Genomic DNA, 12,183 nt, shown 5'->3' on the forward strand with positions numbered 1-12,183 from the left:
GCTCAATACCTTCTCTGTCTCAGCCTTTAGTAGTAAGGCTCTTTGTTTGCTAGATACTCAGCCTCCTGCAGTGGAAGATAGATATCAGGAGCAGAATGAAGCCTCCCTAACCCAAGCGGAGACAGTTGGCATCTTGCTGCATGACTTAGACATACACAAGCGTATGGGGCTGGAGGTCAGACACTGGAGGGTACTGAGGGAGCTGGCAGAATTGCTCACCAAGCCTCTTTCCATCATTCACCAGCAGTGCCAGCTAACCAGAGTGGTGTCTTCTGACTGGAGATTGGCAAGTGTGACCCCAACTGCAACAAGGAGATGTGGGCACGTACAGACCTGTCACTCTGAATTCAGTGCCAGGGAAGATCATGGAGCAGATCAGATGGAGTGCTGTTGCGTTCAAGGCAATCAAGAGATCAGACCCAGTCAGAATGGGTTCACAAAATCCAAGTGTGGCTTGACAAACCTGGCTTCCTCCTGCCACAACATAACCTGTTGAGTGAATGAAGGGTAGGCTGTGGCTATTGTCAAATGCTTTAGTAACACATTTGACATAGTCTCCCACAGCATTCTCCTGGAGAAACTGGATGCTCATGGCTTGGTTGGGCATATGCTACACTGGGTAAAAAACTGGCTGGATGGCCAGGCCAAAAGAGTGGTGGTGGAGAATGCTGAATTCAATTGGTGGCCTGTCACAAACAGTGTTCCACAGGACTTAGTATCAGGGCCAGATCCCTTTAACGTTGTTATTGATGGTCTGGACAAGAAGACTGAGGGCACCCTCTCTAAGTTAGCAGATGACACCAAGCTGGGTGGGAGCAGATGGGTGCTGCTTTTTTTGAGGGTAGGAAGCCTCTACAGAGGGAGCTGGACAGGCTGGATCAATGGACTGAAGTCGACTGTATGAGATTCAGTGAGGCCAAGAGCTGAATCCTGCACTGGGTCACAGCACTAAAGACCTGGGGAAAGCTGCCTGCAAGGCTGCCTGGCAGAGAAAGACCCAGGGGTGCTGACTGACAGCAGGCTAAACATGAGCCAGTAGTGTGCCCTGGTGGCCAAGAAAACCAACAGCATCCTGGCCCTGTGTCTCTGTACTGGTGAGGCTGTACCTTGAATATGGTGTTAAGTTTTGGGGGTCTCAATACAGAATGACATTCAGGGCACAGAGCTGTTCTGAGAAGGACCACAAAGCTGGTAAAGTGTCTGGATAACAAGAATTGTGAGAAGTGGCTAAGGGATCTGAGATTGTTTAGTGAGGAGAAAAGGAAGCTCATGGGAGACTTCACACCACTCTCTACAACTACTTGAAAGGAGGTTGTAATGAAGTGGGTGTTGGTCTCTTCCTCCTGTTAACAAGCATAGGACAAGAGGAACGGGCAAGTTGCAGCAGGGGAGGTTTAGATTGGATATAAAGAGAATTTTTTTCACTGAAAGGGTTATTAAAAACTGGAATAGGCTGCCCAGGGGGGTGATGGAACCCCCATCCCTGGAGATGTCTGGAATATACATAGATGCTGTGGTAAAGCATAGGGTTTAGGACCAGACTTGGTAGATAGATAATGGGTGGACTTGATGATCTTACAGGTCTTTTCCAAACAAAACACTTCTGTATGACTATGAAGAGAAGAATGGAGACTTGAGATGAAAGAGTTTTCCTTCATTATCATACACAGCACCAAAGAAAAGATGTAGAAACACAGTAGCACAGGTGTAGCAATCGGAGTGGGAAAAGCTGGATGCCAAAACACAAAACTAAACCTCTGGGTGTTCCAGCTGCAGTATGCAGTACTAGGAACCATACTTACCATCCTGGCTTACTGTGCAAAAAAGATGTACAAAACCCAGCTAATGTCCCACTCTGAAAATGCCACCGCTCTTACAAACACCCCACAAATGAAAACCTCTTCCTCAGCAACACGCAGAGCTTGTCTTAAGCCATGGCTGCTACAGGGTATAAATCATGTCCTCAGTGAATAACTGCATGTCCAGTAGATTGCACTAATTAAACAAAAGAAGAAAAATGCTAATTTGACCATTTGCTACATGCAGGATATGCTGTCTCCCAAACAATACTATTTCTGATGTCTGAGACACAACCAGAAAAACACAAACTGAGAGCTGAAGGACATTTTACTGGGCTCCACAAAGAAGGGAAACCTAACAATTAACTCTCAGCTAATAAATGCCAGCCTAAGAGGATGCTTAACTGCATTTCCAAAGGGAATTTGTTATTTGGGAAGGCAGAGAATCACTTGCAATAATTAGCTGACATGGCGAGTGAAACCAGTATCTCCAACACGTAAGAACAACACTTTGGACAGTCCTTGGCTGTTCAGTTTTTAGGTGAGGTAATGGATTTAGCCAGAAATTTCACAATCTAAATGTCACCACCAAACTTGTTTTTCAGGGTTTTCACTTTGCTGAGATTTTGTTTAGCCAAAGACAATCCAAATACATCTTCACTGTATCGCTTACCAGTGTTTTTCCCAGCAGAGGACAGCAAGACTGAGAGTTACAAACACACACAAGATGCAGCCCAGATTCCAACTGTACCAGGAAGCATGAGGATGTAGCTACAAAACAAGGACAGAAACAGAATTGGATGCAGTCTACACACAAGGAAAGGGCAGTCAAAGAGTTCATCTCAAGAGGTAGAAATACACCGAAAAAGCTACACCTGTGACTTGAAGCAGATTCTGTCCCCCATGATTAGTCTAAAAAAGCATCTAGCATCGACAGGAGTCTGAAGGAACATCTGTTTTTATAGTAACAAGCTTAACAATCAGATCTGGAAATTCCTCCTCCTAATAATAGATGCAACAGATTAACACCAAGTAAGTAAATGCAGCAGCTCTACCAGATTACATCCCAATTCTTTTTGCTTTCTGTATCTGGAACAAACCAGATGTATTTCCTTCTCTCAAGGGACCTTGGAGCTAACCTAAATCAGACTGGTCCCTTTGTTTTCTAATACTAGGGACCTTAAATAATGATATCCACAGCTTCATTTTAAAATTTAATGCTATGTCTTTATTTAATCTTCTTGGGGGAAAAGTACCCTCTTACAGCTGCTACTGAAGCTGCTGGGAGGTCACACACTCAGTGAAACAGTCCTGCAGTAATACACTCATAGTAGACACACAGCCCAGGCAGCAAGCACAATCCATGTCCTTTTAATTCCTGTTTCAAACCCAGAAAATGCCAGCAAACCTCACAATCACAGAAACATCCAGGTTGGAAAAGATCCCCAGGATCATCAAGCCCAACCATCATCCCTACTCTACAAAGTTCACCCTTGAACCATATCCTCAAGCACCACATCCAAACAACTTTTACATGCACCCAGGGTTGGTGATTCCACCACCTCCTTGGGAAGCCTATTCCAGTGTCTGACTACTCTTTCTGGGAAAAATATTTCCTAATGTCCAGCCTAAACCTACGCAGTGGCAGCTTGAGGCCATTCCCTCTTGTTTTATCACTATTTACCTGTGACAAGGGACCAGCAGCAGCCTCTCCACAACCTTTCTTCAGGTAGCTATAGCCAGCAATGAGGTTTCCCCTCAGCCTCCTCTTTCTTCAAACTAACCATTCCCAGCTCCCTCCCTCACTCCTCATGAAATTCATTCTCCAGGCCTTTCACCAGCTTCCTTGCCCTCCTCTGCACCCACTCCAGCACCTCCATATCCCTCTTGTGATGAGGTGCCCTAAACTGAACACAATACTCAAGGTGTGGCCTCAACAAAGCAGAGTCCAAGGGGACAATCCCCTCCCTGCTCCCTCTGGACACAGCATTTCTAATCCCAGCCAAGATACCAGTGGCTTTCTTGGCCACCTGGGCACACTGCTGGCTCATATTGAGTTGTTTGTCTATTACAACCCCCCGGTCTCTTTCAGCCAGACAGCTTTCCAACCACACTTCCCCAAGCCTGTAGTGTTGCTTGGGGTTGTTGTGACCCAAGTGCAGGACCTGGCATTTGATCTTGTTAAAGCTCGTGCCACTGACATTGGCCATGGATCCAATCTATCCAAGGTCCTCTGTAGAGCCTCCCTGCAGAATCAGATCAACACTGCCACCCAACTTGGTGTAATTTGCAAGGTAACTGCTGACACACTCTGTGTCTCCATCAAGGTCATCAATAAAGATGTTGAACAGAAGTGGTCCCAACACTGAGCTCTAGGGGACACCACCTGTGACCAGCTGCCAGATGGATTTAACTCCACTGACAACCAACCCTTTGGGCTCTTTTGTCCAGCAGTGCTTTATCCAGCAGAGCTGTGCTTGTCCAAGTCATGAGCAGTCTGTTTGGCCCTGAGAATTCTATCTAAAGTCTAGATAGACAATATCCACAGTCTTTCCCTCATCCAAGTTTGTCAGGCAGGACCTGCCCTTCATGAACCTATGCTGATTGGGCAAATCATTTGCATATTCTAAGGCCAGCCTCCCTTTCATTCCAGCAAAGCAACCCATTTTGTTTTGTAAATCAGGAACAGCAAGGAGACTGACTCCGTGCCTTTTTAACAGTTAATTTACTCTTGGCTACTTAAACTCACTGACCAGAACTTAAGACAAAACATTCACATCATTTTAAGCACTTACAACCAATAATCTACCCAATTAGAGAAGAATGACTGGAAAAACACTGCCAAGTTTTGTGCAGACACCTATACCAGCTACTGAGTAGGGTCTGTGACTGAAGGAAAACATAATTCTCCTTGCTCTATTGATGCGCAAAAGAAAGGCACAGAGAAGTCCTCAGAAGAGATCTGCTGAAGTAGATGGAAGCTGTGGGAAGACCACACACATCAACTGTCAGCACATAAAGAAATGAGGAAGAACACTCCAAAGTCTCTTGGGCTGTGCTCTAAACTAGCTCACTTTAAATGTTAGGCAGATACACTGCAAAGAAACACAGTAGGTAAACATCACAGGAGTAGCATCTGCGTTGTGCCTATCTACACCACAACAAAGGACAGAAACAATAAACACAAACAAGAATGAGTCAAAAATCAGACTTAACAGCAGTGCAATGCATAAAGATTTGGAGGGGGAAAAATCTTGGGCTACTCTCATGAGAAAGTCACGCACATACATTCATGTGTGGGAGGGTTTCTTGGGTCAGTTTCAAGGTTTTCATTTTCTTAGCAGTCACCCAACTGACAACTTTAGGACTGTAGGCCCTTATAATCACAGAATCAACCAGGTTGGAAGAGACCTCCAAGATCATCCAGTCCAACCTAGCACCCAGCCCTATCCAGTCAACTAGACCATGGCACTAAGTGCCTCATCCAGTCTTCTCTTGAACACCCCCAGGGATGGTGCCTTCACCACCTCCCTGGGGAGCCCATTCCAATGCCAATCACTCTCTCTGTGAAGAACTTCCTTAAGTACTTCTTGTGCTACAACACATGAAAACTGGCATCTTATTAATTCTACTTTAAAGGCAAGGCTTATGCTCACCTCAAAATTTCTGACAATAAGTTCCAACTACAGATATCTGTATTTCAAAATATTTAGATTTAGAATGCCTAGTATACCCCACAAACAACTTCTCTGTAAGACTAACAGCATTTATCTGCCAAGGATCACTTGCTTCTCCCACTGGGAAAGAAAAGGAAGTCAAGAAAAGTTTCCCTGATCAATACAGAATAGAATCATAGAATCATAGAATCATAGAATCATAGAATCAACGAGGTTGGAAGAGACCTCCAAGATCATCCAGTCCAACCTATCACCCAGCCCTAACCAATCAACTAGACCATGGCACTAAGTGCCTCATCCAGGCTTTTCTTGAAGACCTCCACCACCTCCCTGGGCAGCCCATTCCAATGGGAAATCACTCTCTCTCTGAAGAACTTCTTCCTAATATCCAGCCTAGACCTACCCTGGCACAACTTGAGACTGTGTCCCCTTGTTCTGTTGCTGGTTACCTGGGAGAAGAGGCCACCCCCCACCTGGCTACAATGTCCCTTCAGGTAGTAGCAATGAGGTCTGCCCTGAGCCTCCTCTTCTCCAGGCTGCACACCCTCAGCTCCCTCAGCCTCTCCTCACAGGGTTGTGGTGGTTGGAGGCTGCCTGGGGTCCAGTGACCATGAAATTATAGAGTTTTCAATACATGGAGAAACCAGGAGGGGCATCAACAGAACCTCCACACTGGACTTCCGAAGGGCAGACTTCAGCCTGATCTTGCAAATTCATTTGTCCACATCGCTCCACAAGAATCAACAAGGAAGATCACACAGAAAATATGCTAAGGGATAAAGAGCAACCAATTCCCTTCTCTGCCTTCACAGAACTCAGTGGTACTCAAAAGCACACCACAGGTCAGCATTATAGGCTGTGGATAAACACAGGGTTAATCACAGAATCACAGAACATTAAACCTTGGAAGGAACCTCCACAGATCATGAAGTCCAATCCCCTTGCCAAGCGGGGGATTTTACACAGGAATGCATCCAGGCAGGTTTGGAAAGTCTCCAGAGAAGGAGACTGCATCACCCCTCTGGGCAGCCTGTTCCAGGGCTCCGTCACTCCAAATGTAAATAAGTTTATTCTCATGTTGAGCTGAAACCTTCTCTGTTCCAGTTTGCAGCTGTTGCTCCATGTCTTGCTGCTGCTGACCACCAAAGAGATTTGCCCCAGGCACTTGACACCCACCCCTCAGATATCTGTATCTCCTCTTATTCTTCTCCAGAATAATCACTAAGAGTCCGACACGAAGGAAGATTCAAAATGGATTTGTTAGCTTTGTGAAAGCTACATTCTGTTTGGCTCCTTAATACATAATTCAGCACTTTTCCCCTACAGGAGTTCACAGGATCACAGGATGTTAGGGGCTGGTAGAGACCCAAGGAGATCACTGAGTCCAATCCCCCTGCCAGAGCAGGAACACACAATCTAGCTTAGATCACACAGGAATGCATCCAGACAGGCCTTGAAAGTCCAGAGAAGGAGACTCCACAACCTCTCTGGGATGCCTGTTCCAGTGCTCTGTGACCCTTAGAGTAAGAAGTTCTCCCTTGTGATGAGGTGGAACCTCTTTTGCTGCAATTCACACCCACTGCTCCTTGTCCTACTGCAGGGATCAAGTGAGAAGAGCCTGTGCCCACCTTCCTGCCCTCAGATGTTTATAAATACTTATTAAATCTCCTCTCAGCCTTCTCTTTTCCAGACTAAAAAGCCCCAGGTCCCTCAGCCTCTCCTCATAAGCCATGCCCTCCAGTCCCCTAATCATCCTCATAGCCCTCTGCTGCACCCTCTCCAGCAGATCTCTGCCCCTCCTGAACTAGGGAGCCCAAAACTGAAGGCAGTATTCAAGATGATGTCTGACCATCTCTGTAAAAATATTCATAGCAGCAGCTATCCTGAAATCAGTTTTAGGATCTGAAGATACTTAAAATCCAACTGGACATTGTTCTGTGCACCCTGCTCTAGATCACTCTGCTTAAGCAGAGAGGTTAGGCCAAATGTTTTCAAATTATGTCTTCCAACCCCAACCCTTTCTAAATGATCTGTGTACACTGACAGAGATCATTCTAGGCCAATTAAAGAAGCCACTTCTTCCAGAAGCTACATTATGCCAAGCAAACCTCATATAGTATTTCAAAGCTTGTCACATCCCTTTAGGAGCAAACATATGAAAAGACACCAAAGGAGAAAAAAAGTAAAGTAAATTATTTTATGTGGACTACTGTGCCTAGTGCTGGTCCCCCTAGTTCAAGAAGGACAGGGAACTGCTTGGAAGAGTCCAGAACAGAACCACAAAGATGGTTAAGAGAATGAAACATCTCCCTCATGAGGAAAGGCTGAGGGACTCAGGTCTCTTTAGCTTGGAGAGGAGGAGACTGAAGGGCGACCTTGTTAAAGTTTATGAATATGTGAGGGGCAAGTGCCAGGAGGATGGAGCTAGGCTGTGCCCGGTGATGTCCAGCAACAGGACAAGGGGCAATGGGCGCAAGCTGGAACACAGGAGGTTCCACACTATGAAGGTTTGGGTGTTTCCCGCACCCCACACTTTAGAAATCACCCAGACTAGACTCAGCTGGCTCTGGAAATATGAATGAAGCTTATATTTACAGCTAGCACAATATACAAGCAGATATTTATAGTATATACAGTTATAGACAAAAATAGACAAGGTAAAAGGTAATCATAGAATCAACGAGGTTGGAAGAGACCTCCAAGATCATCCAGTCCAACCTAGCAATCAGCCCTAGCCAGTCAACTAGACCATGGCACTAAGTGCCTCAGCCAGTCCTTTCTTGAACACCTCCAGGGACAGTGACTCCACCACCTCCCTGGGCAGCCCATTCCAATGCCAATCACTCTCTCAGTGAAGAACTTCCTCCTAACATCCAGCCTATACTTTCCCTGGCACAACTTGAGACTGTGTCCCTTTGTTCTATTGCTGGTTGCCTGGGAGAAGAGGCCACCCCCCACTAATACAGAAACACAACTCCCCTCCCAGAAACCTGAGTCCCCAGGAGTGGCTCCTAACCACCCCTTTACCTTCCCCCCTGCCCCTCTCAACCTTACCCCAGTCCCAAGGAAGAATGGAGGTTCGGCCAGGGGTTAAGAAGCAAAGTGGATTAGCCCAAAATGGTGGGTGAGGTTAGAGAGATGCAGCTCAGCCAGCAGCCCAGAGTGATGCCCAGAGTGAGAGTGGTTACCTAATGTTTTTATTTCTTGTTCCTATACTCCTCAGCAAGACTGTGAGCAAAGCAAACATCACCATTGTTTTCCTTTCACAGCCTGTAATCTAGTTCTTCACACCAAAACATTCTAGCCTGCTTCAAACTAGCACAGAAGGAAAATTCTTTTCACTGTGAGGGTGGTGGAGCACTGGAACAGGCTGCTCAGAGGTTGTGGAGTCTTCTTCTCTGGAGACATCCACAGCCTGCCTGGCCATGTTCCTGTGTGACCTGCTCTGTCAGGGGAGGTTGGACTAGATGATCTTTCATAGTTCATTCCAGACTTTGACATTCTGTGATTTAAAAAAACACATATAATGAAAACTTACTTTAAAAAAATAGTTTAACACTACCTAGTTTATGATCTGTTTCAGTGCATGATCACTGTCTCTCATTCTCCTGCTGTATGTCTAAGTAAAAAGCCTGATTGGTCTTTCCTATCTTTCATGAGATATGGGCAGAGATGTCTCTCATTCTCGGGCTGTACATCTAAGTAAAGAGCCTGACTGGTCTTTCAGGTAATTCCTTTAGAGACATGGGCAGAGATATGTATGCTAGTAGACATCTCTGCTCCATAATTGTCATTTCTACACTCCAAATAAGCCTCAACCCCTCAGCCTCTTCTCAGAAGGCAAACAAGCACCCCAGCATCTAAAGCGCTTCATGGTCTTCTGTGGAGCGTGATGCAGTTCTTCAGTGTGAGTCTGGAATACTGATGTAGTATTCCAGATGCAGTCTAATGAGTGCCAAGTAGAAGGGGGATAATTTAGCTTGTTGTGTTCCTATTACTACAGCCCAGGATGCTGTTAGCCTTCACCACTCCCAGAATGCACTCCTAGTTTATGTGTTGCCTGGTGTCCCTTAGGATCTTCAAGAAGCTTTTCATCAGAGCAGCTCCCCAGTCAGCTTATGTTGTTTCAGGGAACTAGCACATCCTGCAGCATTCATCTTTGCTGAATTTTACAATGTGTCTCTTGGTCAGCTGTTCCTAGTCTGTCCAGATTGCCCTTACCTCAAGTGCATAAACTGCAAACTCAGTTTATGCAGTCATTCATAGACTTGTCAAGGTGCATCACTAAGGCAATGTAAAAACATTAAACAGATCTCAGGACAAGCCCCTGTCATACTAGTATCTTGAGGCCATATCTGAATATTATCCAATAATAACTACTTTCTCAGATTATCCAGCCAGTTTTTCACTCATCCAGTATTTTTTTATTCATTTAAACCTTGCCATCCCAACTCGGACGCAGGGATGCCATGGGCAAGCATCACAGTAGCCTTGCTAAAAACAAAGGCAGGTGACATCCTCCTCTCTCATGTGGTCCACAGAGCTAGTCATGTCATCACAGAAGATAATCAGCTTCACAGAATCGCAGAATGTCAGGGGCTGGAAGGGACCTCAAAAGCTCATCCAGTCCAACCGCCCTGCCGGAGCAAAATCACCTACAGCGCATCACAGAGGAATGCATTCAGGCAGGTTCTGAACGTCTCCAGAGAGGGAGACTCCACAACCCCCCCGGGCAGCCTGTTCCAGTGCTCTGTCACTCCTTATGTTTACATGAAAGGTGCTAAGCCTCAGCTTCCACCCCTTGCCCCTTGTCCTGTTGTTGGGCATCACCCATCAGAGCCTGGCTCCACCCTCCTGGCACTCACTCTTCACATCTTTATAAGCATGAATGAAGTCACCTCTCAAGTCTCCTCCTCTCCAAGCAGCACAGCCCCAGCTCCCTCAGTCTCTCCTTGTTCCATTCCCTTCATCATCTTTGTGGCTCTGAGCTGGACACTCTCAAGCAGGCTGATGAAGCTTGATTCATCCCTTTTCTCCTTCATGAATCCAGAAGTGGCTTCCAAGAGGATTTATTTCACACAGATCACCACAGTCTGCTTCTTTCAAAAATGAGGAATAGTGTGTTGTTGTGTTTCTCTTCACAGCTCATTAAAGATTCAGCTCACAGGGAGAGAGGATATTCATTTTCCAGCCAAGAAGCAGGGGACACCATAAATGTTGCATGCTCACAGCAGTAAACTTGTCATATGCTTGGGGTTTTTTTTTACATTATCGAGAAGTAATTTTTAGAAAACATTCTGTGCCTCCCTCAATTTTACCAATATGTATTTGTTGGTATTATGCAACATCTTTTTCACCTGTGTACCACACAGATCTCTACCACGACCCTGTCGTGCTTTCATTTTCGATCTGCATTTACAGGAGCGAATGCTCACAGCTTTAACGTCGAACGACAGCGTCAGTCATCGGATCGTCTGTATTATACACTTCTAGACTATATATACACCTAAAGTAACACAAGTTGCTTTACTGGCACTCTGGGAGTAATTGTGGCCATCTAATAAAAAGCTACTGAGAGCTGACTGCCAGGTCTACAACCTGCCCAGAAGCCTCTTGGGGAATTTGTTCTCTTAACTGCTCTGCAACAAGTGAGAACTCCCTGTGCGAGGAGTGATTGCTACCATAAACACGCACTTGACCTCTCCTACTTTGCAGTTTGCATGGTCTCCAAAGGAAGCACAGAGTGGTTTAGGTTGGAGGGGACCTTAAAGGTCATCTAATTCCAACCCCATGTCATAGGCGAGGGCACCTCCCACTAGAACAGGTTGCTCAAGGCCACATCCAACCTGGCCTTGAACACCTCCAGGGAGGGAGCAGCCGCAACCTCCCTGGGCAACCTGTTCCATCAACAGTGTTTTGAACCACACAGCTACTCCTGTCAAGCATATTTAACTTTTACAGAGAGACTTCTGATGTAGCTCAGCTCACTCAAATCTCTACAGATTTCTCTTTTAAATGTGTTTTCCCCACAGAGCCACTTGTTCATAAAAAGCAAGACTACTAATTAAGGAGAACAGCATGTAACTCTGTGCCACCACAGTTTTCACAATAGCATATAAACTCATGAGATGGTTACTAGACTGAGGGGAGTTCATTCAGCTAAGAGAGACAACAACAATTATTTTTCCTCTTTTTCACTAGAGAGAAAACACTGAGCTTGAAGGAAAAAAGCAAGCAAGCAAGCAAGCAAGCAAGCTGTAAGATAACATCAACCACAAGGGGCAGCTGAACCACCTAATGGGCATTCAATACAAAGTTGATGCCATGCCCCCTGGTATAAATAAATGGTGGGCTGGGGTAAAGGATGGTGGGACTCGGGGTGCAGTTTTGTGTGAGCAACTGTGTACAGACTCAGCTGCCTGCTGAGGCAAACCCACAACAAACAAACAAAAAAACCAAAAGAAACCCCAAACAACCACACCAAAAGAAAGAAAACATCAAAACAAACCCAACAAACAAAAAAGTAAAAAAGACACACATACACACACACCCCAGATTATTAATAAAGGAAGGGCTTTAAAGATGTAAAGGCTATAGAAGACACAAAATAAAGCAGCTGACACAGAAAGAAAACTCTCATATATTATTAGAGGAACAGCTGTCTGAACATGAGCCATCAGGTGTTCCCAGGTGGACAACGCGGCAAA

At 45.5% G+C, this 12,183-nt stretch overlaps 1 protein-coding gene across 2 annotated transcripts in view; it reads right to left on the reverse strand.

Moving 5' to 3' along the window:
- Positions 1–12,183, reverse strand: part of RNF38 (ring finger protein 38) — a 133,643-nt gene that overhangs the window by 89,574 nt on the left and 31,886 nt on the right. Inside the window, exon 1 of one of the 2 annotated variants that reach the window (XM_064176715.1) lies at positions 2,473–2,527. The exons of the other annotated variant lie outside the window; for it this stretch is intronic. The gene's annotated coding sequence lies outside the window, so the exon portion shown is untranslated. Of the gene's footprint in view, positions 1–2,472; positions 2,528–12,183 lie in introns of those variants that run through there. 2 annotated transcript variants of the gene reach the window in all.

This window comes from Pogoniulus pusillus, chromosome Z, assembly GCF_015220805.1.
Source record: "Pogoniulus pusillus isolate bPogPus1 chromosome Z, bPogPus1.pri, whole genome shotgun sequence".
Taxonomy (NCBI): Eukaryota; Metazoa; Chordata; class Aves; order Piciformes; family Lybiidae; genus Pogoniulus; species Pogoniulus pusillus.